The 26,530-nt window shown below is 39.2% G+C and overlaps 1 protein-coding gene across 8 annotated transcripts in view; it reads left to right on the forward strand.

Annotated features, from left to right (window-relative positions):
- The window catches only part of GULP1 (GULP PTB domain containing engulfment adaptor 1), a 289,955-nt gene that overhangs the window by 82,329 nt on the left and 181,096 nt on the right, over positions 1–26,530 (forward strand). For all 8 annotated transcript variants that reach the window (XM_043505462.1, XM_043505461.1, XM_043505459.1 and 5 more), the window contains one exon: positions 16,235–16,345. The gene's annotated coding sequence lies outside the window, so the exon portion shown is untranslated. The remainder of the gene's footprint in view (positions 1–16,234; positions 16,346–26,530) is intronic.

Below are 26,530 nucleotides of genomic sequence, written 5' to 3' on the forward strand. Positions count from 1 at the left end.
AGCAGTTGGATGGATGAATCAGGATCAGTATACTTAAGGTTGTTCACCTTGTATTTATTTCTGCCTTTTGATAATGGTACTTCATATAGGGTTGTGCTTCATGTAAAAGTTTAATGTTCCGTGGAATGTTTCTATGGTGATGTAAATATAATCTACTAATAAAATAAATAAAAACACTAATAAAAACACTTTGTTAAATTTGGAAGGCTACTTTACACAGAAGCAAAATTTAACTTCCCTTTCCTACATTCAAACCTCCCTCCCCCTGCAGTGCAGAGGGCCCCATAGGAAGGGATCCTGTGTAGCTCAACTGTGGAAGGGTAGGGCAGGATTAGAAGGGGTTGAATTGGGAGTTGCATATCTCCTGTGTGATGAAGAATTCAGATTGGTGACATCTCTGTACTCACAAGTAGAGCCCTGCAAATCTGTGGTATTCACTTTATATCTACAGCTATCTGCAGACCATGTGTGCGGATCAGATGCAGATACAAATTTTGTATCTACACGGGGCTCTACGCACAAGCATGCCAGTAGCGGGCTATGCTGGATGACCACTGCTAAATTAGAAACAAAAGCATTATCCCAGAGGATTTTCCCACTCCCTTTCTAATGCACTCATCTATCAAAAACACCAGTTCTAATCCCGATGGTTAACAGGATATTCGACTTTAAACCTGTCCTTTGGCCAGGTCTTTGGCCCAGGCAATACAATATATTTCAGGAGAGAAAGAAGAAAATGGTTGGGAGGCAGTTTGATTGTTGTTGGAGAGCATTAGAAATAGACTCACGAGGATGGCTCAATAGAAATAGTCCCATATGAATAAAATTGCAGGAGAGGCAGTTAAAAACAAACAGATAAATGCAATTTATCACATTGTTTAGGAATTTCCCACAGGATACTGTTATCATGTGTGATACTAGCATATACAGAATACTGCATAATATATACATTTTCTTTCATACTGAGAGTAATATATCTCAATGCCTTTCTTTTTTGTTGCTTTAATGATCAGTTTTACTTTGTGCCTGTGACCTCAGTAAGGCTGCTATGATCTGTTTAAATCAACTTAATTTGTTAAAGTGTTTTTGAGGTGTTGGCTGTATAGAATTATATATATTGATGGGTCCTTTTTAAGTCTGCACATTGATTAAAAAGATTATGGTAGTCAAATACTGTTTCTGTTGTTTGTTTCTTCATACCTCAGATGCCAAAGGATTTCCCATTCTTAGCACTAAGCATTAGTCATCACAGATAACTATTTTAACATCTCTTTACCTTGTTTCTATAGTGCCTGCTAGAAAATACGCTGGAGGTAATTTTTTAGCTGTTTTCTGGCCACAATTTCTATATGTGTAACCATTTGTTTCTATAAATCAGCATTTATAGGGACAAATAATTGCTTGCCTCCCTACCTAATTTGCTTAGACAAAGCCAATTTATGAATCAAAAGGTGGATTTGGGATGTGTGAATCAGATTGTGCATATAAAAATAGGGTTAGCTGGGTATTTGGATACAATCTGTGTGCCATCACTACTTGAATTGTGTACTCTTTGGGCTGGGGACTGTCTTTTCATTGTGTATCTACTGTCTCATAGAATAGAGCCCTGGCTGACATACTACCATAATACAATTCCTTCTCTTAGTCATTATCTTGAAAAAAGTTTAACTAATAAAAGAGACATAGTGGAGTGGAAGTGCTGTACTCTGCCATGGCACTGGCATTTATTCCTGGGTGGTGAAATTATATGTTCGTTTCTGTCATTTTATCTTCCTCAGAAGTTACCTTTCAAAATACCTGTCAATTGTTTGATACCAAAAGCTACTGTTCTTTTTTTGGTTTTAGTCAGTGTTCACCTTGGCTCACATATAATTTTCATCTAGAGATCTTAAAGAATTTTACAAAGGAAGGTCAGAGTCATTATCAGATGAGAAAAGTGAAGTGTAGAGAGGTGAAATAAACTGCCCATGGTTTTAGAGCAAGGAACAGAACTCAGGTCTTCTGAGTGCCATACCCTGCTAAACCTAGCTAAACTATCAATATTTAGGCCTTGTTCTTTCCTGTGTATATAGACTTTGTTGCTCTACATTCCTACAGTTTGTAAATAATGCTTGTTGGATCAGCTGTAGGACAGTTCGTTTTGTTGTTTCAAGCCGGAACTTTTAAATGAAACAAGTAGACAAGCAAACTCCAGAGACGATGTCAGCATCAACAGGCAAACAACAAGTGAATAAAATCTTGTTCAGGGGTGTTGGTTGGTCTGCGTGTGCCACTGTGGCTGATCTTCACATACACATTACTATGCCAGCTGACAGTTCTTACATATATCAGTGCAACAGAATAATCTCACAGGGTGTGTGGTCTAGACAGGGAATCCAAATGGTTTTGATACTCTAGTAAAAAGGCCAGTAGTAAGGGTGAAAATTATTTTAACTCTCAGGGCAAGGCAATGCTGCTGTCAACTCCAAGCATTCTAAAGTCACAAGGCAGGCCCTCCAAAACTGAGATTGAGCTTAATTTAAAAATCATGAGATTTTTAAAAACCATATCTTTTGAGTTATTTGTATTTGCTTTCTGGTTTCTGGGTCTTCAGGTGCATTCAGGTAATGTTTTCATACTTTTTTCCCCAGTCATGAGAAGGAAGTCAACTTTATTTTTCTTTTAAATGAAAGTTGAGATTCTCACATAATCAATGGCTGCAAGCTGGGATGTTTAGAAAACATGAAAAATTATATAATTCACAATTAAATTGCAACAGCTGGGTTCACTGAAACTGGCAACCAGAATTTCATGCCTCCCCAAAGAAGAATCAGCAATCTTCTCTTGAAGGGGGAAATCTAGGCTGAGAAACCACTGTAAAATCCAGAAGGAAAATATTCCAAATGTAAATAGCTTTTGAATGTTCCACTTCATGTGTCTGGTAGCAATAAATACATTGGGGGGAGAAAGTTAGATTTTGTACACAACCAAAAAAACAAAACAAAACAGATTTCACTCCAACCAGTCTATTTCTCCCCCATTTTTCCCCCACCCAATTTCAAATATAAATTAGACTTTTGGTCTGGTGTCTTTCTATGTGGATTCAGAGTAGCAGCCGTGTTAGTCTGTATTCGCAAAAAGAAAAGGAGTACTTGTGGCACCTTAGAGACTAACAAATTTATTAGAGCATAAGCTTTCGTGAGCTACAGCTCACTTCATCGGATACAACAGTGGTTCCCTAACCCACCCAGCAATATTGTTAATCTATCCAACTATACTCTTAGACAGGCAGAAGAATCTGTCCTATCTCGGGGCCTCTCTTTTTGCCCCTCCACCTCCACGAACATGATACAGTTCTGTGGTGACCTAGAATCCTATTTTCGACGTCTCTGACTCAAGGAATATTTCCAACACACCTCTGACCAACATATTAACCCACAGAGACCTTCCTACCAACACTACAAAAAGAAGGATTCTGGGTGGACTCCTCCTGAAGGTCGAAACAGCAGCCTGGACTTCTACATAGAGTGCTTCCGCTGACGTGCACGAGCTGAAATTGTGGAAAAGCAGCATCGCTTGCCCCATAACCTCAGCCATGCAGAACACAATGCCATCCACAGCCTCAGAAACAACTCTGACATCATAATCAAAAAGGCTGACAAAGGAGGTGCTGTCGTCGTCATGAATAGGTCGGAGTATGAACAAGAGGCTACTAGGCAGCTCTCCAACACCACTTTCTACAAGCCATTACCCTCTGATCCCACTGAGAGTTACCAAAAGAAACTACAGCATTTGCTCAAGAAACTCCCTGAAAAAGCACAAGAACAAATCCGCACAGACACACTCCTAGAACCCCGACCTGGGGTATTCTATCTGCTACCCAAGATCCATATACCTGGAAATCCTGGACGCCCCATCATCTCAGGCATTGGCACCCTGACAGCAGAATTGTCTGGCTATGTAGACTCCCTCCTCAGGCCCTACGTTACCAGCAGTCCCAGCTATCTTCACTGACTTACTGAGGAAACTACAGTCCATTGGTGATCTTCCTGAAAACACCATCCTAGCCACTATGGATGTAGAAGCCCTCTACACCAACATTCCACACAAAGATGGACTACAAGCCGTCAGGAACAGTATCCCCGATAATGTCACGGCTAACCCGGTGGCTGAACTTTGTGACTTTGTCCTCACCCATAACTATTTCACATTTGGGGACAATGTATACCTTCAAATCAGCGGCACTGCGATGGGTACCCGCATTGCCCCACAGTATGCCAACATTTTTATGGCTGACTTAGAACAACGCTTCCTCAGCTCTCGTCCCCTAATGCCCCTACTCTACTTGCGCTACATTGATGATATCTTCATCATCTGGACCCATGGAAAAGAAGCCCTTGAGGAATTCCACCATGGTTTCAACAATTTCCATCCCACCATCAACCTCAGCCTGGACCAGTCCACACAAGAGATCCACTTCCTGGATACTATGGTGCTAATAAGCGATGGTCACATAAACACCACCCTATATCAGAAACCTACTGACCGCTATTCCTACCTACATGCCTCTAGCTATCATCCAGATCATACCACACGATCCATTGTCTACAGCCAAGCTCTACGATATAACCGCATTTGCTCCAACCCCTCAGACAGAGACAAACACCTACAAGATCTCTATCATGCATTCCTACAACTACAATACCCATCTGCTGAAGTGAAGAAACAGATTGACAGAGCTAGAAGAGTACCCAGAAGTCACCTACTACAGGACAGGCCCAACAAAGAAAATAACAGAATGCCACTAGCCGTCACCTTCAGCCATCAGTTAAAACCTCTCCAACGCATCATCAAGGATCTACAACCTATCCTGAAGGATGACCCATCACTCTCACAGATCTTGGAAGACAGGCCAGTCCTTGCTTACAGACAGCCCCCCAACCTGAAGCAAATACTCACCAGCAACCACACACCACACAACAGAACCACTAACCCAGGAACCTATCCTTGCAACAAAGCCCGTTGCCAAATCTGTCCACATATCTATACAGGGGACACCATTATAGGGCCTAATCACATCAGCCACACTATCAGAGGCTCATTCACCTGCGCATCTACCAATGTGATATATGCCATCATGTGCCAGCAATGCCCCTCTGCCATGTACATTGGCCAAACTGGACAGTCTCTACATAAAAGAATTAATGGACACAAATCAGACGTCAAGAATTATAACATTCAAAAACCAATTGGAGAACACTTCAATCTCTCTGGTCACTTGATTACAGACCTAAGAGTGGCTATCCTTCAACAAAAAAGCTTCAAAAACAGACTCCAACGAGAGACTGCTGAGTTGGAATTAATTTGCAAACTGGATACAATTAACTTAGGCTTGAATAGAGACTGGGAATGGATGAGTCATTACACAAAGTAAAACTATTTTCCCATGTTATTTCTCCCCCGCACCCCACCCCACCCCCCACTGTTCCTCAGATATTCTTGTTAACTGCTGGAAATAGCCTATCTTGCTTGTCACCATGAAAGGTTTTCCTCCTTTCCCCCCCCTGCTGCTGGTGATGGCTTATCTTAAGTGATCACGCTCCTTACAGTGTGTATGATAAACCCATTGTTTCATGTTCTCTCTGTGTGTATATCAATCTCCCCTCTGTCTTTTCCACCAAATGCATCCGATGAAGTGAGCTGTAGCTCACGAAAGCTTATGCTCTAATAAATTTGTTAGTCTCTAAGGTGCCACAAGTACTCCTTTTCTTTCTATGTGGAGAAAGTCATCTACCTATTCTTCCTGTTCTGTGGGTATCAAAGGCCTCCAAAATTTCCTGTTGCCAAGAGGGATTAAAATTACATTGTATTTCAAGTTTTTTCCCTTCTTAAGAATTAACTCTTACAGTTTGGTATTTCCCAACACTGATTGACAGATTAAGGACACATCTGTGTGAGAAGGGGAAAACTAATTCTTGTTCTTTCCCATAATGTTTGCTTCTCATAAAGAAGACATCCACTGCTCTGATCAGACCATTCATCTATGTCATAATGTTATTGATAATATTAATAGTTTCCAGGCCTGTAATTATACATAATCTACAATGCTATTAGCAATCTTTCTATAGTCTACCTCATTTCAACTTTGTCAGTGTTCTCTTGGGTTTACAGTGTGCTGCAATTGTCCAGGGGGAACAATGAAATCCATTGGAAAATGAAAATACAAGTTGAAATGAGCAAGTCTAGCCTGCCAGCTATATCCTAACCAGACCTGTGGATTATGAAAAATAAAAATTACAGGTCACTTTGCTTGTACATCTGTTTATTCCAAAACTCTAGACTATTTGTGCATCTGATTTAAGGGAAAATAGACATACAAGGAAGTGAAGAGGACTAATTAATAAAAACAGAATTGTTATACAGGTGAGTCACATAATGCACTCATTTAACTTACGTGAATTCAACTACATGTGCTCAGCAAAAAAAAAAACCAACCTGTAAATAGTGTGGGCGATTCAGCCCACCATTCCACTCAATGAGCATTAGTGAGCATGAGATGGGAGACGTGAATCTGCTGTTCCCTCAGTCAGTCTCAGTTTCTGCGTGCCTCTCATAGTGTGAACATCTCGCTGCACTGAGTGTGATTCTAGTGTTTAAAGATATGTCTTTTTCATACAACATAGCCCCTAAACGCAAGCCAACTACTTCATCTGGTGCTCAACCAAAGAAACAGCTATCTGTTCCAATGCTGGAGGAAAAATTGGCTGTGTTGGACTTACTGAGAGACGGTATGTTGGTCTCCAACATGGCGCGTAAATATGGCCGCAACAAATCTAGCATCCATACCATCAAGATTGAGAGAGAGAAACTGAAGAATTAATTGAGAGAGCCATAGAGAAACATTGACTAACGGAGAGTTAGAGGAACTGATAAAATCATCTACAGAAGATGAAGATGATGATGATGAGCAGGAAGAGCCAGCAAGTTGGAATCTTCATACATTTGCTGAAGTGTTCCAAGCAGCGAAACACTTGAATGATTTAATTTCTGAATACGATCCCTCTATGGAACAAAGCCTCAAAATCACACGTAGTATTACAGATAATTTGGGACCATATCAAGAAATGTTTGAGTAGCTCAAGAGACAACAGCAACAGTTGCCGATCACCATTTTTTTTTTTCAAGGAAAACTAACCAGCAGCAGATGAGCCTATGCAGTCAACTTCTCGAGCTGAATCAGAGCCAACCACTTCGTCTATGACTCGCTCTCCTTCACCCAAGTTCTCCGTCACCTCCATTTCCTGGATCGACATCAAGCCCTGATGACCCCCTGTAATTACCCCCCTGTAATTATCCCCTGTGATTAAAAATACATTACTGTAAAATTATATTTTTCATTTGTACTCTTTATTATATCCTGTACATTACTGTATACATTATACATTTATACATATTACTGTACAGGGTTGTATAGTATACACAAAACCATGTACAGTATACTGTACTTTGTGGGCAATTTAAGGGATTTTCAAGGGTAATTTTGACTATACGCGATTTTTGCTGTACGTGCTGACTTTAGAACCTAACCCCGGCATAAGATGCAACTCCACTGTAAATGTCTCACTTAAAAAGAAATCCAAATTCACTAAGTGAAGTCAAAAGCAAGTGTTAGCTCACTGCATAGAGTGCTCATGTGGTGCAGTTGTTGCTTTGATTTATGCCATACCTTATCGGGAATATTTTTTTAGATATCCTGTAGTTGTAATTCCGTTTTTATTTCTAGTAATACACATTGTCCTGCCTATGTGACCAACAAGTCAAAAGGGGAAATTTGTAACCAAGTTGGATTCCTAGATTCATTTAAAAGAAAATGAGTTCTTACATGTCTTCCACTTACTACTTATAGCACTAAAGATGCTGCCAGATTAAATGCTAAATGGTAACAATTCAGGTGCAGAGCAGCAATTTTATCAAAGCTGGATGCTGAATAGCTGGCTTCTTGTGCCACTTGTGGTGTTAGTGATATTTTCAGCTCTCTTCTGGTATAAGAAGTATTGTGCTTTTATTTCTGAAAACTGACCAAAATCAGAAGACTACTCTTCTGAGAGGTGTCTTAATTAATGTTCTGCTCATTGAACGGTACTGGGGAGAAGACATTGACCTGGTTTGGTGTATTTTGATGAAAAGATCATTCTGTCACTGTTCAGCGAGAGGACCTTAAAGAAGCATCCTTTTTTCAAGTTTTGTCCATAGACTATAAATCAATACTTTTTTTTCAACATAAAGAAATTTCCTTGAATTCATAGACGCACAATGTTGGGGGACCAAAGACAAAGTTTTGTGCAATACCAGTGACTTCAGTGGGGAAGAACAAAGGTAACTAAGGATAGAATTTGGAACTACCTATAAATATTAATTTTTCAGGTGTGCTGGGAGTCAGAAGATGTAGGTTCTCTTCCCAGCTTTGTTATTGGCTCACTGACTGACTTGACTTAACCATTTTTGTGCATCAGTTTATTCATATGTAAATAAAAATAATAATGCTATATAGTTAGATATGAGAATGATAGACCCTAAAAAGAATAGTAATTCTGTTATATCTGCTAGTTGGAGCATTTAAACTATTTCCAGCAAACCAAAAAAGGAGAAAGGTGTTAAAATAAGAAAAATGAAATTACGGGGGCTAATGGTGAGTGTTACCTTTGGGGACATAAACAGATGTGGTGGTAGGGTAGCAGAAATGAGGAGTGTGGAGTAGCAAAGGGGTTGCAAGAGTAGGGAGTGATGTGTGTTTGTGGGCATGGAGTGGGGCAGAAATGAGGAAAGTTAAGGAGTGTGCAGAAGTAATTTATCAGTGGGAGTTTGGGGGAGGGTTGTTTGAAGCCAGTGATTGCATTACTGGACTCATGGTGGGGAGACTGTTGCCTCCCTCCAATTCTCAAACATTCAAAGACAATGTTTAGTCTGCTCTGGTGAAGTAATCAAGGTTAGAACAACATTTGGATTGGGTGTGTTGTATGTGTCTACCAGATCAAGTGTGGGTGTTTATCCAAGTGTTATTGAGAAGCAGAGTTCAAATGAATTGGAACCTTTGCTCTGAAATTATGTCAAGAATACTGTAGCTAGGGCGGATTTTGCAGTTTTGGCTGAAATGCTATATGTTTCCTCCTAAAATTGGCTCAGCTGATGGAAAACTAAAACTACAACAACATGTTTTAGTTATATTGGAGCTAGTCTGGGAGCAGAACGCTTGGGAAGGATTTTTACTATCCTCCAGGGTTTCTTAGACATTTTCATAGTGTGGGCACATGTTCATAAGCAGATTTGTCTTGTGGACATCTCCCTTCCTGTCTGTGATTGTACACACTGCCTTGCCTTTATTCGCAATCACCAAATACCATAACTCAAATAAGTAATAGGAACATATTTAATGTATTTTAGCAGTCTCTTAATGTGATTTAGCAGATGGACATGAGGAGAACCAGTCCCATATGGCCAGCTACCATTCCACAGAGCACCAGCAAGTACTGCACAAACCACTAGTGATCCGTGGATCACAGTCTGAGGATTGCTGCTGTGCCAAGTTTCCAGTGTAAATAGGAGTGTAGCAAAAGACAAAGAACCACAGCTCTTCTCTGATGCTGATTCTGCTTCATCTTCTTTCACATAATTTAAGCATTTAGGTCTGTTGCTGTAATGTCAGTGGCCTGTGTGTAATTGGTGTACCCGTTTAAGTTTCAAAAGCACGTAAGAGTTCTTTGGGATGAAATGTGATATATAATATGTTACTCTTGACATCTAAGCGACAGTGACTGTGAACAGTGCAGTGCAAATGAATTTTTGGCTTATAATTTGGCAGCAGCCAGCTATGTCAAATACTGTACTTGAGTTACTGTACGACATTTAGAACTGTAGTACAAACAGGGAAAGAGAGCGGAGTCATTGATCCAGTGGCTCCCAAATCCACTGCTCCCACCCTGTCCATGCCTGAGCTCTACAGTCACTACTGTGATCTCTCAAGAGAGCTCTTTGGAGAGAGGCTGCTCCCTGTCTCTGCTCTTCCTGCACTGTGGAGCCTCCTGAACTATTATATGGATTCCAAAAGTGTGTAAGGGGGAGTATGCATTAAAGCTGATATCTTACCTTTATCTATATCGGAGCCTCCTTTTCATCCTTTATTGCACCCCTCTGCCTGCAGGAGCGGGATGGCAGCATTGCTCTGTGGTTTAGTCCCTTTCGCCTAGGGTTGGGAATTGATTTTTGAGACTTCCTAGTGCCTAACTTAACAAACTACCGGTATATTTGATTCAAGGTAAAGTCCTTACCACACCCTCCAACAGCATTACTGACCTAATCTTCAGGTTAGGACCCTGACCCCAAAGTCCAATAGCTGTTTCTTATTGTCCTCTTAGGTGAAAAGGGGAGATGAACCGGGAGAGAGATATCTTGGGGTGTTTGCCCCTCTCTTTTATAGTTCAGCCCCCTTCATAAAGTGCTATCCTGCTAAGCATAAGGGGACATGGAGTTTAGTAAAAAAAAGATGCTCTTTTCTTTCATCTGTGTGTGCTGAAGTGCAGATTTTCTTTGTCTCCTTTCTTTTCTCTCTCATTGTCTGAGGACGCTGTTTACAGCTAACATGCAAATTGAGGTAACCACACATCCCTTTGTATAAGACCTCTTTGACCAGTTTTGCCTTAATTGATGCCTTTAACATTATTCAGGGTGGATCTCATAACTTTACACACAAGATTGCTGCATACATTTCCCAAGGATGTTATTGTGAGTTGTTTGTTTTCAAATGGTACCTCACAAGGCATATTTTGTACACAGATTGTTACAATACCAGGTAGGATGTGACTACAGGAGTGCATTCACTCACAGTGAGGTCAAGCTATGTTTGAACTACGTTTTAAAAATATATTCTAGCAATGGATTCTAAGCTCAGCTCCTGTTCTAATGCAAAAGAAACGATAAGCCTGAGGTGTGTTTTAAGTCCTGGTATTCAGGTGCTGAGCATCGGCAGATGCTACTGCCTTCAAATAGAGTTGTAGGGGCTCCGCTCTGCAGGGCTAAGTTAGGCATCCTGAAGTTGAGGCACTCCAGATCAGTGGCCATTATCGATCATTTTAGCCTTGGGAATCTACAACAATTTAGTCCTAAATGGTACAAATTTTGGAATAAAAACACAATAAGTATACTGCTGTAAATAATTATGTGTCTGTGGTTGGAGGGGGTAGTTCTGCTAAAGTTGAACATAGGATACTGAACAATCAGTGCAAGAACATAGCATTTACTTATCAGGTTCAGGGCTGTCATAATGATTAAATGGAGGATTAAAACAACTCTTCATATTTTGTAGCTGCAGAACACATTATTTTAATAAATGCTGAAGGTCATTTATGTATATCTCAGTATTTCTGTGAAATCATGATGGAAACAAGTAAGATGGATGCACATGATACATGATACCACATACTTAATAAAATTGGCACATACGCAGCTTGGCAGTACAACAAGACACTCAAATTATTAAAATACTTCAGGCTCCACAACATAATACCATAGTGGATTCTCTACCTTTTAGAAAATTCTAACATAAAATGTGTTTCTGATCTACTATAACATCGTGTGTGCAGTTATTCTTTTACTTGTACTAGAAAATAGCTCATTGCTACCAGAATTATTGTTTTATGGAAATTATTAAGGCTTACGGGTATAAGAGCAATGGAGAGAAAAAATCAGAATATAGTAGGGCTGTCTATAACATTAGAAGGAAAGGAAGTCAACTGGTAACTGAGAGAAAATAAAATTGACAATGATTTTCAAGTGATCTACTTGGCTTTTTTTTTCTTTTGTTTTTTAACAAGACTAAGTAAAGAAAAGGGAGAAAGTTTTCTGTTGCTAAAAAGCAGGCAAGGGAATTCTTGGAATGGTTTTACTGTACATATCAGCAGGTCTGAATGATATGCATTATAAGTTGCTAAGGGAATTAATTAGTTAATGAACTTTCTGAACCACTGGCAATTATTTGGAAATGTTATGGACAACTGTAGAAGCCTGCAAAAGAGAACATTTTTTGTTGAGTGCATATAACTTCAATCTCTAGTAAAATAACTATTATGAGAGAATGTGTGAACACCTGGGGCTAAACCTGAAGTTTTTCCGTAATCTTTACTCAGGAAAACCCTTTATGATTTCTTAGTCAGGAAAAAGTCGTGTGCCTAGTCTTCAGTGAAAACGCTCGTATGCTTAAAGTTAGGCACAAGCTGAAGTATCTTGCTGAATTAGGGCCATAGTGAGACATCAGGGTTTGATCATGAGGAGTTAATAAAACTGATTAATAAATATCAAGTGAGGCATAGAATTCACTGTGATGGAGATACATGGAAATCTGTAGGAACAATAGTAAACATCCAGTTATTGTAGATATGAGTTTGCAATGCAACATGGAGGTAAAGAGAAGGCCCAAGCATGATTTTGGTCTTCATACAGTATGCAGTCATTTCATGGATTACAAAGATAATTTTACAGCACTGATTAGATGACAACTTTATTATGTGCAGGTCTCGGTGTGACATATCAGGGTACAATTCAGACTAGTGAGCTACTGTGTTACCCCTGCCCTGAAACCTTGGGTGCCTTACAATGCTTTGCTGAAGTACCTTCCAAGTGTGCTGCTCACAACAACCTGTCAGCATGCAGTCCACACCCTGAGTATCTGTGTGCTATTGCAGCCACACTCGAGTTATACTCTGAATCCCACCAGTCTTGCTTATACTGCTGTGTGACCCCAACACATCCCAGATATTACCCAAGAAATGTATGTCCTGTACTGCCCAGCATTCTCCTGGACAGGACAAATTATATTAAGTCAATTATTTCTTTAATAGACATAATATGCACACGACTTGTCACCCGGAATGGAGTTTCCCAGACACTTCAATTTAAATACACTGGATTAGATAAAACAATAAAACACGTTTATTTTCTACAAAGAGATTTTAAGTGAATACAAGTAATGAGGCATAAAAGCAAGATACGGTTACTGGTGCCTAATTTAACAAACTGTGTTAAATTCTAAACCAAGCTTTTCACCACATGTTTTCAGCAGTCTTACTGGCCAAACTTCTTAGGTCAGGACCCCTCCGTTAGTCCAATGACCGCTTCCTTTGTTTCTTTGGGTCCAGTAAATTGATGGGCAGGGGGAAGGGGTGACTTGGGATGTTTGTCCCTTCTTTTTATAGTCCTGTCTCCACTTTGAGAACCATTTCCAGCTGGGAGCAAGGCTACAGGCAGTCTGTGTGGAAAGGAACTCCATGCTATTTCTTTGCTAAGATGTAGATTTTTTTGGTCCCTGCCCCCTTTCCTGTCAAAGAATGGTCACTTAACAGGTAATGGGCATCAGGCTTGTTTACAACAGACTGGGGTGTCCGCTTACCCTTTGTCTCTGAGAAGCTGATTTGGCCACTCCCCAGGCTTCTCTGGAAAACATAGTTTTAGTTATGATCTCAGCTTATGTTTATAACTTAACATATAATGCTGCTTTGTGCATGCTGCCATGATTTTATTGACCAGAACATTATGAATTTTTAAATGCATCACAAGACATGCCTTGTACAAAAATGGTTACAGTGGTGTGTAGGGTCTGAACATGGGGGTATATTCTGTCACTTTATGCATCTCACTACCTGAAATATTTTGACAAATTGAGGGAACAGCAGCTGGTAAAAAGAAAGGTTGGAAGAATGACTTATCAGAAGAAGCTACAACAATGAAATGTGTCAATAAGGATAGAGGAAAGTATTTGATGAGCATCCATAAATATCTCAAACATTTAAATCTCATGGAGGGAGGAAAATTGTGTAGGATGGTGGAAAAACTGTCTCTGTCTCTTTGCCAGATTACACACTTGCCTGTTAAAATTAGCAAGGGTGGGAAAATACTCTGTGTGATTCGTCTCCCAGAGATTCCTTCACCTGGGTCTATCAGAGAGAACTAGCTTGACCTTCCGATTGTGAAAGAGGTTGTGGAGCCATTCCTAAGATCACTGGGGATTTCATAGAATATAGAATATCAGGGTTGGAAGGGACCCCAGAAGGTCATCTAGTCCAACCCCCTGCTCAAAGCTCCAGCAGCACCAGTTTCCAGCGACTTCAGTGAAGTCAGGATTTCACACATTATTTCAATGCCTTCTTACTACTCTTTATGGAGTTTTGAATTGCTTTCTATTATACTTGTTATTATTATACTTGTGCAAGATGTGGGATCCACAGGAACCCACTGCCAACCCTTATGTTTGTACCTTATTCTGCAAATAGTCCCCTTGATTTTACATGGAGTTAAGATACAACCACGAATATGGCCCATGACTATGATAGTCAGTTGTTCTGACCTTGAACTATCAAAATGTGCATTTTGTATTAGCACAGTTGCTAGAGTACTGTAGCTCCATGGTCTAATGGAAACGTTTAAGCTGAATATGATGGGTAAAAATTAATGGCAGTGAGATTTGTTAGTAGTCTCCCAAGAGAAAGTATGAAACCCCCGTTGCTTAGGATCTTTGAAACTATACTGGACACAGGTACATTAGGGAATGCTCTCGTTGGAAACAATCCTGCATTGGTGGAGAGAAGAAAAGGCACCTTAGAGACTAACAAATTTATTAGAGCATAAGCTTTCATGAGCTACAGCTCACTTCATCGGATGCATACAGTGGAAAATATAGTGGGGAGATTTTATATACACAGAGAACATGAAACAAAGGGTGTTACCATATAGACTGTAACAAGAGTGATCAGGAAAGGTGAGCTATTACCAGCAGGAAAGCGGGGGGGGGGGGCTAGAGATGGGGGATCCTTTTATAGTGATAATCAAGGTGGGCTATTTCCAGCAGTTGACAAGAACAGTGGGGGGAATAAACAAGGGGAAATAGTTTTACTTTGTGTAATGACATATCTACTCCCAGTCTTTATTCAAGCCTAAGTTAGTTGTATCCAGTTTGCAAATTAATTCCAATTCAGCACTCTCTCCTTGGAGTCTGTTTTTGAAGTTTTTTTGATGAAGAATTGCCACTTTTAGGTCTGTGGTGAAGAGAAGACTCAGTAACCTAGCTGGTTTTTACCAACTTGTTTAATTACATGAAAAACAGGCACAGATGTAAAACTGCAATCCATAATTTACTACCTAGTAACACATAGACTATAAATGTGTATGACTTAGATTAGACACTTTAAAAATTGAACATACATTGATTCTCACACACATTCTATTCTCATCACGCTTTACAGATATAGTCCCTTATTCTGTTATGTTAAATCCCCTTTAAACCATTCTGACAGTGCAAATGCTTTTTTTTCCTCTCACCTTAAAGCCCCTTTATGCTTTGGTGTAACAGAGCATTGGTGTAACAAAATTAAGCCAATTTAATATAATCTAAGGACTAATATTAGATGGTGTAATATATTTTGGATGGAATATTTAGGTGATAAAAGTTGACATGTGTTCACAAGTTGCAGATGCAGTGCCATTCTGTTTTCTCTTGCCCATTATCTTCTGGTAAAGACTGTATTTGATTTTTAAAAGCGCAAGTTGTTTAGTCAAAATGTCTTGACCATCTTTATTTTCTATTTTCAATGTAAATCTACAAAATCCTTTTTGTTGAATCTTTTGGAAATACTATATACTTCAGTCATGAAAGCTTAAACGGATTCTATATGGAACTAAGGCCAGAATATATTGTATCTGGAAATGACTGTGTTGCTGCCTATACTTCCACCAGTCTGGACTTCTAATCAACTTCTAAATGCCGAAGTATTTAGGGCCCAATTCTGCATATGCTGTACATCGAACTCCCAAGGAAGCTAGTGTGAATATTGGATGTGCAAGTAATGCATGATCAGACCCTTATTTTTTATAACGAACAGTCCTTTTGTTTATATGAGGGATTTGTGAACAAGGAAGCTACAGGAAAAAATATCTGGATTCAAACTTTCTTTTAAAAGCTGCAAGTCTGTAGCTTCTGGCATTTTTGTTTGATGACAGAGGATTCTGATGCTACAGAGGTCTATTAAAAATGACTAGCATGAAATACATTTGATGACTTAAGCTATTTATATCAGTCTTTTTAAAATGAGAAAATAACAGCATAATAAAATATAATAATAATATAATAAATAATAATAAAAATATTTTTTATGCTTTGTTACAACATTAACTCTTACCTGACATTTATCATTGTTTCTCTCTCCCTCCACAGTGCATTCAAAGCTCAAAGCAGAAACTATGCAAGTTGAAAGATGTTGACAAATGAGTGATATGCAAGCAAGTATGTGTCGTGCCCCTGGCCCAGAAATTTGAAAATATTAGGGTAAGCTTTGTATTTAACTTTATTTCCTTTGCAAGACAACGGATTTCTGTACTAAGTGTATAAGTCTGTTGGCTCTCGTTAGGTGAAGTGACTTTGTCAGTCAACAGTTGAGGAGTTAAACAGATAATGCTTAACTTATTCCATTCAAATATAGATGAACTCTAATATCTACTAGTTCATTTTATGAGTTGATTGATGACTTTGAAAGCAATGCTGATCACTTTTGCTAAACATTGGTCTCAACAACTTAAAAAAATAACAAGTATAATAGAAAGCAATTCAAAACTCCATAAAGAGTAGTAAGAAGGCATTGAAATAATGTGTGAAATCCTGACTTCACTGAAGTCGCTGGAAACCCTCCTCCTCCATGGACTTGAGTGGGGCCAGAATTTCACCCAGCGAGCCAAATTCTAGGCCCCACTATAACTGCTTTGTGCTGCTATTTAGCTTAATGTCACATTTGCCTCCCCCTGAGCTCACATAGCCCAGAATTAGATCCAGTATGTTCATATGTAAGAATTTATTAAAATGTTATTTCTGTATTTTCAGTGCTATTGTGCGTGACAAGGTCAATAAGAAAATCACTAGGCTAAAACCTTCCTTTGGATGCAACTGTACAAGTCCCATTTAAGACAGAGAGCTGTGCATGAGTAGATGAGGGCTGTCTTTGCTCCACTGGTCCAATTCTACTTTAGCTGAAGTCAGTAGCAAAACTCCCCTTGATTTCAGTGGCACAATAGCACTGAAAATACAAAACTTAAATTTTAATAAATACTTACATATGAACATGCTGGATCTGATTCTGGGCTACATCAGCTCGGGGGAGGCAAAGGTGGCATTAAGCCTGTCTTCCACCATAACAGAGGGATGACCGAAAAGAGTAGAGAGCTTCCTCAATGCCCCTTGCCATACTGGAGATAAAATGTTTAAGCTTCCTTAATGCGTTTGGGTGTGAACATTTGTTTAGAAGTTTCAAGAGAGAATGTTGCATATCACAGTCCCTGAAAGATAACCTAGAAATTACATTCTGCAATGAAACACTGTTGCTTTTATAACTTTAAATTTCAATGGGTGACCTTTCAAATTTGGATACAGGAAGTTATTCAAAAAACACCCGTTAGTTGGAAAGAAACAATAAATGTTAATGTATCATTATCTCTTAGATTGTACAAGCTGGCATTTTCCATGATCAAACATTGTATAAGCGGCAGTGATAAAAGTTGTATACCTATTAGTCTGTTGCTTCAGGGTCAAGGAAAGAAACATAAAATTAAAGAAATGGTGCTTGAAAATATGAGCTTAGTAGATGGCTGAGGGTTAAATTGTGTTGACCCTATTCGTGTATCAAATGATGATTTCCATTTTGTACTATGTGTTGAGCAAACCTCAAAATTTGTCTGAAGGCTGCTTATTGTAATGCGTTCAAGACAGTTGCCTTATCAAGAAAGACCCTATCACAGAGAAGCCATCATGGCAGCAGTCTGGAGCCATTGACTTTGAATGACTCTCAACTTTGGGTCTACCCTCATGGAACAGTGTTTTTTTCACCTGGAGGGGGCTGGAGATTGCCAACTCGAGCATATGGCACAGAAGAGAGACCCTACTAAAGAACAGATTCTGTGCTCTGCAGAGGGGCCCAAACATAGCCTCATGTAGGATGGTCTTGCAGGAGAGGACAAGAGGGACTCTTACCAGCCTGAAATGCTGACAAACCTTGGACTCATGTAAGGACTGAGATCAAACTAGGGGGTGGGGAGCATTTCAGGATTTTCTATTATTTTCAAATATCTGAACCTCCAATTGCTTTTTAAAAAATAGGTCATGAAGATTAAGAAATTCCTTTGCTAAGATTGTGTTCCTTACTTTCCTCACATGTTGTCCCCAAAGGGTTAACTAGAAGACCAGGATGCTCACTGCCTACGTGGAGCTCTGGAGGATGGTGTGAAAGCTACTGGGTGTGTCAAGAGGTCTCACACACTGATTTTGGGGTCTAGAGTGGCTGTGCATCAATGCCCATATCCCAAAGATGGATGTCAGAGAAGGGGTCTGAGCCTGAGGGTATGCCCTATAGAGCCCCAGAGCTAGAAACAGTGACTCGACTTTACCCAGACCAGTTTGGAGGCTTGTGGGACCCAGTATCTGGAACAACTTGCAACAGAGTGATGACCATGTAGTGGGATTCTGGGGCACATTATAACTGTCCCTTTGACTTTCATAAGGCTTATCACATATGTAAAGAGGACAGGATTTGGCTTTGAACATATTAAATCAGCATAGGGCACTGCTTGAGAATAATTGTTCAGTACTGATTGTAGGTTATAGTGTATTTGTTTTTGTTTTACACTAGGGGAATATGCTTTATGTAAATAAGATTTTTTTTCCTCATACTTCAAATTATAGTACATACAAACATATTCAGAGTTGATGCGTCATAATTTCTTTGCGATAATCTTTGATCAGTGAGTGAAACAATGGAATAGCTAAAGGTAAAAAACTCATCTCAACTCTTTCTCAGGCTCTTACAATCTAGAAGGATAATGCTGCATGTTGGTACTTTTCATTATCTGTGATAGAGTTTAAAAGAATGATTAAGATATGTTTATATTGTAGGCTATTGTCATGCACATTGTTATAGAACATTATGCATAGTATAAAAAATTGGCAAAACTTAATGACAAATTATTTTAAAGGTGCTACAAATTCCTACAGAGACTATTGTATTATGTTTCCCTCTGATTTTCAAAATGATGGTGCTTAAATTGTCTGTAAAATAATCTGTAGGCCCCCAACGGACCCCAGCTTCTCTGGTTTCTGTTAATATTTGTCAAAGCTATCTTTGATCAGTTGGTAAACCTCCTTAATTCTTTGACTGAGATTTCCCCTTACTGTCACTTTGCATATTCCTCCCCACAGTATCCTTAGTCACAGAAATTTCTCCCCAGCCATATTCCTCCCACATTAAACGTTCCCAACCAAGTCCCTGCCCTCTGGGTTTTCAGCCTGCAGGCTTTCTGTGGATTATTGCTTTAGACAGCAATCTCTATCCTCCTCTTTCCCCGCTATGCCTCCTTTGCCATAATCCCCTTACTTCTCCAGTAAGGCCCTGTACATGACTGTGCCATTCTTCAGACAGGAAATCACTGATGGTTCACCAAGTGATGTTCTCTCTGGCAAATCACAGGTGAAAGTTTCCCCAGCAACATAACCCTTTCCACGGACCCCAACTTCCCATTCTAAAGCAAACCCTATAGGTGCAACCTCCGTCCCAATTCTACTACTTACATTTTCAGTCAACATCTTCTGGGGTGACCAGCTTGTCCTTCCTTGATTTTCACTGTGTTGGAAGGTATGGCGGGGGAGAATCACAATCTTTGAGGGGGGAAGGGCTGCTCTTTGTGATGCACCTGCAGACACAGTCTGTCAGGATGGGTGGTGAGGAATATGAGAGAGAATTGACTTTGACAGGCTCACTCATCAGCCTCACCCACCCATAGTGCATAGTAAATTTGATATTTTCTAATTTTAAAAGAAAAAATGGATAAAGGCATCAAATGTCCATTCTAATAGGCTTTCAAATAGACCTTGTATCATGAAATGATCCAGTTTCTATTCGCCCTTGCTCTTTAGCCTTTGTCAAAGACTTTATATGTTGTTTTATTGAAGAGATGGGGCTAGAAGTCACTGCCTTCACTTACACCAGCCTTGCATTTGGCCCAGGAAACTATTGTCAAAATTCTTTACTTATTTTGTCTTTTGATTTTAGTGTGAATTTATGGAAACAGCTTTGTACTGCATTAGGGGTCAGGAGTGCAGGCTCCGAGTAGCGCTTACCTCAAGCAACTCACGGAAGCAGCGGCATATCCCCCATCTGGCTCCTATGTGGAGGTGCGGCCAGGCGACTCTGCGCGCCACCCCTACATCTCCCATTGGCTGTGGTTCCTGGCCAATGGGAGCTGCAGAGGCGGCACTTGGGGTGGGGGCAGCGTGTTGAGCCCCCTGCCTGCCCCTATGCATAGGAGTCAGATGGGAGACATGCCGCTGCTTCCGGGAGCCACGTGGAACCACAGCACACACAGAGCGGGGCAAGCCCCCGACCCCGCTCCCTGGTGGGAGCTCAATGTCAAGATTAAAATGTCTTACAGGCCAAATGCAGCTCCCGGGCCGTAGTTTGCCCACCCTGCCTTAGAGGAAGAGGTTACAAGGCTTCACACAGCCCCTTCCTACAGGGGCTGGGAGATGAGGCAGGTAGACACAACATTAGAGAAAAATGTAGTTAACGAGAATCTGTGATATCTAGAACTTTTTTTGCAAGTAGATTCATTTGGTGCTGAGAAGCCGCTTTATTTAAGATGATTAGGCACAAATTCCAATGTAGATTTTACTGATTTGTTATGGGCTTATGCAGTACTTAGCCTTTGGGAATTTCAAGCTAGAGCTGTTGTCTCGTTTTTTAAAAGTCTGTTTTTGAAATCCATCAACTTCTGCATCATCAAGGAAGGTTTGGTTTTTGGTGACTAGATGAGAGTTTATAGAAAGGCACACTGAATTTATATGTTTTTTTTTAAAAAAAATATTATACATCTTGGAAAGAGAAGTGTAATTCTGTGTGTGCTTATGCATGCATGGGGGGCAGGGAGAATTCTTCTTTCTTTAAGCCAAATAGCACCTTATTCCACAAGTTGTCCCATTGAAGTCCTTGTTATTTAACATAAATAAAGAGATTACAATCTGGCTCTTTATAATGAAATGCATGTTTAAACTAGGGGTAACTAGTACAATGCTTTATGACTGTATTTGTAATTAACTGACATTCAGAAACAGACGATAACTGCTGTAAGGGTCTATAATAAGTCTGAAATGCTTAAACTGTTGTAATTTCACTTTGGCTACAGGGAGTTGTAATAGTTCAGTGGAAGGTCACAATTTTACTGTTTTCTGCTGGAGAGATGTAAAATTTATTTTTACTGCTGTAATATTATACTGTAGTTAACACTGTGGGGCTCTAGTATGCCTGATCGGTTTCACCTGGAGAACACTATTGACTTTTCAGTGCCTCTGGTTTGGTTAATTTTAGCTACAGAACTCCTGCCTTTCTGGCACTTGATGTGCCCACTGACAGGTCATTATTCTAGCAATGGACCCCTGAGGACAGGATCTAAAGGGGAAGGATTCCTAATGAATGGCCATGCTTCAGCTAATGCACGCATCACTTAAACAATGGTTGGCATGTACCAACATCTACTGTAGTGGCGTCTGAGATGTTGGAAAACCGAGGGCTTGTCTTCATTTACAGCGCTGCAATGGCATAGCTGCACCAATACAGCTGTGTTGCTGTAGTGTTCAGTGAAAACTTCACCTACACCAATGGAAGAGCTTCTCTCATTGGTGTATGTACCCCACCTCCCTGAGAGGCAGTAGCTATGTCAGTGGGAGAAGCCCTTCCATTGACATAACACTATCTACACCAGCGGAGTCCCTCGAGGGTGTGCATTTTCCACACCCCGACTGATATAGTTATACTGACATAACTTGGTAGTGTAGAAGACCAAGCCTGAAGTTGTGAAGTGAGCTGTAGCTCACGAAAGCTTATGCTCAAATAAATTTGTTAGTCTCTAAGGTGCCACAAGTACTCCTTTTCTTTTTTCGTAAATCATTATTTACTCCAAATAAGTGGTCATTTTATACTCCAGTAAGGAGTCACTGGGATTACTTGTGAGCTTGGGTTTTCATGATAAGGCTCTGAATATCTCAAGAAGGATACAAAAGCATTTCAATTTAATGAAAAACCACACAAATAAATAAAGCACCTACAGGTCATTTTAGATTTGTATATATAAATACACAAAGTTAAGAAAGCCAAAGTTGTTGCCATAATATTTATTTGCTCACATTGCATGTAATGTAGGTGTTTAATGACCTATTCAAATCAAAACACAAATATTACATATGTGCCATGAGAGTGTGTTAATGAACCTTGACTTTTTCATTTACTAATTTTGCATTTAATGTAACCTTAATGTTGCCTTCACTTTGGTTACTTAAGGAAAACAGGATTAAAAATCATAATGAAATTTCCTGTACATGATGGCATTTAAGTAGCCCCACAGGCTTTTTGAAATTGAGCTCTTCAGAGTTGCACTCACAGTTCTCCATTCTCCGCAATGGATAGGAAGGGTGAATTAATACTTATGCTGCTGTTCTTTGACTAAACCATTTGACTGAACCCCAGCACTTCATCTAAATAAAATCCTAAAAGGATCTTTTATATGGGTTAAGTGAAATTCATCCTGTGAACACGCTGTAAAAAAAATGAGCCATATAGATTCCTAATGCAACTTTTTGTATACTTTTAAAAAGTTGAATGAGGGATAAATTTGGTCCAATGGATTTGTTTAGCTGTTCTAAATTAAAATTGAAATTAAATTGAGTAATTGACAGTCATTTATTCAGTAACTGGGTTAAAATAATTTAATAAAGAATGAATCAGTCTAGTAAATACTGTTCAAATTAACTATTTTTTTAAAGGTAGGTGCATTTTAGTATGATTAAGCCAAAATGGTCATGAATGTGATCGATAATTAATGCATTAATTCATAACTCAACTGTTGGGTTATGATGCTTACGGTATATTTTAATTAGTAATTGTTAATTGTAATTATTAACTATTTATGAGAGAAACAGCTTTCTTTACAAGAGTATAAAATTGCCCATACAGATTAATAATAGCCTAATGTCAATAAAATATCCAAACTCTAATTGATGAGTAGAAATGGTAAATGTATCGCTTACACACTTTTTGAGTAAAAAATTCAAAATTCATAGATGTTTAAGGCCAGAAGTGATCATTATGATTATTTAGTCTGACCTCCTGCATAACACAGGCCATGGAATTTCACCAGGTGATTCCTGCATCAAGCCCATAACATCTGATTTGAGCTAGAGCATATGCTTTAGAAAGACATCCAATCTATTTAATGCAAGTGACAGAGAATCCACTATATACCTAGGTAAATATTTCCAATAGTTAATTATACCCTCGCTGTTAAAAATGTGCACCTATTTTGTAGCTGAGATTTTTGTAGGTGAGACTTTGACTTTCAGTGAGATTTAACCTAAGTGGCTAAGTCACTTAGTGCTTCTTAAAATGTTACCCTTTAACCTTTCTGTGATGTTCTTTGCAAAACAAGTAGGTTGCAGTCCTGATGTCTTTTGGGATGATGCAGAAATAAGGCTGCAGTGTAGTAATTTTTTTTTTTAGGGTGAAGTTGCAGTACTTATAAGTCCAGAAGGTTTGTAATAACTGATATCCTAAATAATCATAAGGATTGGGGCACCCTTCCTGTGCCCTGGACACCCAAGGGAGAGGGAGTTGGACTACACCAAGATTTTACCTGCTACTGATGTCACAGTGCCAAAGTGCTCTGTCACTACCCTTCCCTATGAGTAACCAGTATACGGCTAATCACCTATATTTAGTACATTGTAGGTAGCATGCTAGGAACATACAATACCTTTTTTTGGTTCCTGTGCCATGGGACTGAATTGGCTCCTCTACTTGCTTTCATTATCTTGAGGCGGGGGCTTTGGGGCCAGCTGAAGATGGCCAAGAGAAGTATATAATTGGTAGCAGAGAAACAGACACATGGTATAGGGAAGAAGCTGGGACCATCAAATAAGGATGTCCGGAGAGAGGAAGTAATTTTTTCCCTGAGATCTGAGGAGAGAAGGCCACAACTGGAAGTCTGTCCTCAAGCAATGAGGGCTCTGCGGTTGTTGTTGGGGACAGAAGGCTATAGCAGAGCCCTTTCAAAAGCTCCCAAAGATAGTATTTTTCTATACAACTTGTCGAAGAAAACGCTGTCGCCAGTTCACACACAATGCACTGTTACTGTGCTGAGAAAAACCTCTGTCACCCACAGGGGAGAAAATGTTAATTATCCTGCTTGTTTTCCATGTCATTCAACACTGTTACTCTTGATAATCAGGAGAGAAAATGAGCTGAAAGCAATGAGATGAATGAGCTGACTGTCTAAATCAAAATGGAGTGGTTTAATACATTTAACTGGTGCAAAAACATTTTACCTAAAGTGGACTTCATTTCAGCCAGGTTTCGAAAACCTGAATCTAAAAAGTGAAACAAGTGGGGATAAAAAGTATTTGCTATGTGCAAAATAACACACTCCTTTGCTTCCTTTTGGAAATTAATTTGCTGTATTGTGGGAATATTTGGTGTTCAGGAAACATAAATCCTTATTTGCACAATGAAAGCATGATCAACATTTCTATGTTGCCCTCAAGATAATACTTTATTTGAGCTGCTTATCTGAGATCATCTGGGAGGATTAGCTCTTGATGTGAATGCACATGATTGTTTAAGGGGAAATAAAGTATACTGTTAACTGCATTACAACTTTGAATTGTTTTCTGCTTGAGCATCAAGTTCAGCTTAATTCTTAATTTCTGTTCTCTAGGCTTTTATAACTAATGCTACCTATAAGTAATTTTATTTAAAAAAAAATACCCTACAGATAATCAGTCGCTGTAATTTCTTCTGCTTTACACATAAGGTAGTGGTAAAAGAACACTTTTTGTTTGATTAAAGCATAATAAACATGAGCAAATAAAATAAATTGAATGTGAACAAAGAAAAAAATATTCCTCCTGAAACTACTCTTTGAATCACATCCTGTTAATAATCTAGACTATGCATTTAATATTGGAATGCATAATTTTAATGTAAACAATTAAGTGTTGTTTATTTTTATTTAGTTCATAGGAATGTATAATAATCTAATAAATTTCACAGTAAGTTTCCTTCATTTTTATGTAATCAAGACCAATTGGAAAACTGATATGCACAGCTTAAAATGGTTTTAATCAAAATTTTATTGATAATAATAAAGATTGTTGTTATATTTGTTATTTAACCTGCTAAATGGTTTAATCTGGATTGTGTTTTTCTTATTATGTCATGTACGTATTTGCCCTCTGCTTTGTAAGGACGTTTCAGACTATCCTCCCTTCCTGATTAAAATGTAGACAGAAAATGTCTTGTTTTTTATTATTATTATTATTATTATTATTATCCAGCAAAAATTGGACTGTTGGGTTATTATTTTCCATATCCTGCGCAACCTTTGCCAGCAAGGGCTCTTACAGAATCCCAGCCATAAACTGAAGCTTTTGCTCTTGGTAGATCCCTGGTAGAGGTGCATCAGTCATACTCCTCTTTGCCCTTCCCCATATGGGTGAAGGGGGATTGAAGTTTGCTCCCTAGGTACTTCCAGGTCCAAAAATCTTTGTGTGATGCATGTATGGGTTGTGTACAAAGAGTTATAAATGTGTGCTGGAAATAAGTTCTTAAAATGTGTTTGGGTGGCACTGCATAAGCCCAGCCTGCTCTAGGCAACAGTAGTTACCTGTCTGACCAGCTAGGTTACTGGCAGAGAACAATCAAAATACATTTACACAGAAGGTAGTCAAAGCTATCAAGCTAAAGAAGTAGGGGAGAAGACCATTTAACAGTCACACCAGGGGACAGAATTTTTACCTCAGGAAGCCTTCCTAGCTCTTGAGCTAGAAACGTAGAGTAACATAACGGGAGCAAAAAGACCTTTTAATTATCCATTACTGATTGGAAATGGGGTACAACTTCGAACTGTGAAAGTTGGATCCCCTAGAGTGAAGGGCTAGTGATTTTGGTAACTTGATATAAATAAGAAAACTGCTAAGGCAGAGCTTGTAACTTGCTAAGCTTTTTGTTTTAGTCACTAGAAAGTAAGTTTTTTGTTTTATTTGTAATCATGCCTGTGTCTTTTTCTCTTGCTCTGTTCTGTGTTAATAAACTTGTAGTTTTATTAGAAAACCATCTCAGTACTGTGTATTAAAGTGACATGTGAGTCTTCATCTAACCTTATGGGCTGGTGTGTGTGCTTCTTTTTTGGAGACAGCAAACTTAATTTCTTAGAGTGTCCAGTGAGAGGGCATGGACGTTGCAGGGAGATGTCTCTGGGAAACTCAGAAATTGGTATTCACTGATTGTTACCTGTTAGGCAAGGTTAAGATTGGCAGAGTCTTGAAGAGTCTTGCTGGCAAGGCAGACAGACTGGTGTCAGGGAACTGACAAACAGTTTAGCGAAAGCAAAGCGCTCCCTCTTGCTAAGGCAGAGTGGTAACACAGTGGCT

This window comes from Dermochelys coriacea, chromosome 11 (assembly GCF_009764565.3).
Source record: "Dermochelys coriacea isolate rDerCor1 chromosome 11, rDerCor1.pri.v4, whole genome shotgun sequence".
Taxonomy (NCBI): domain Eukaryota; kingdom Metazoa; phylum Chordata; order Testudines; family Dermochelyidae; genus Dermochelys; species Dermochelys coriacea.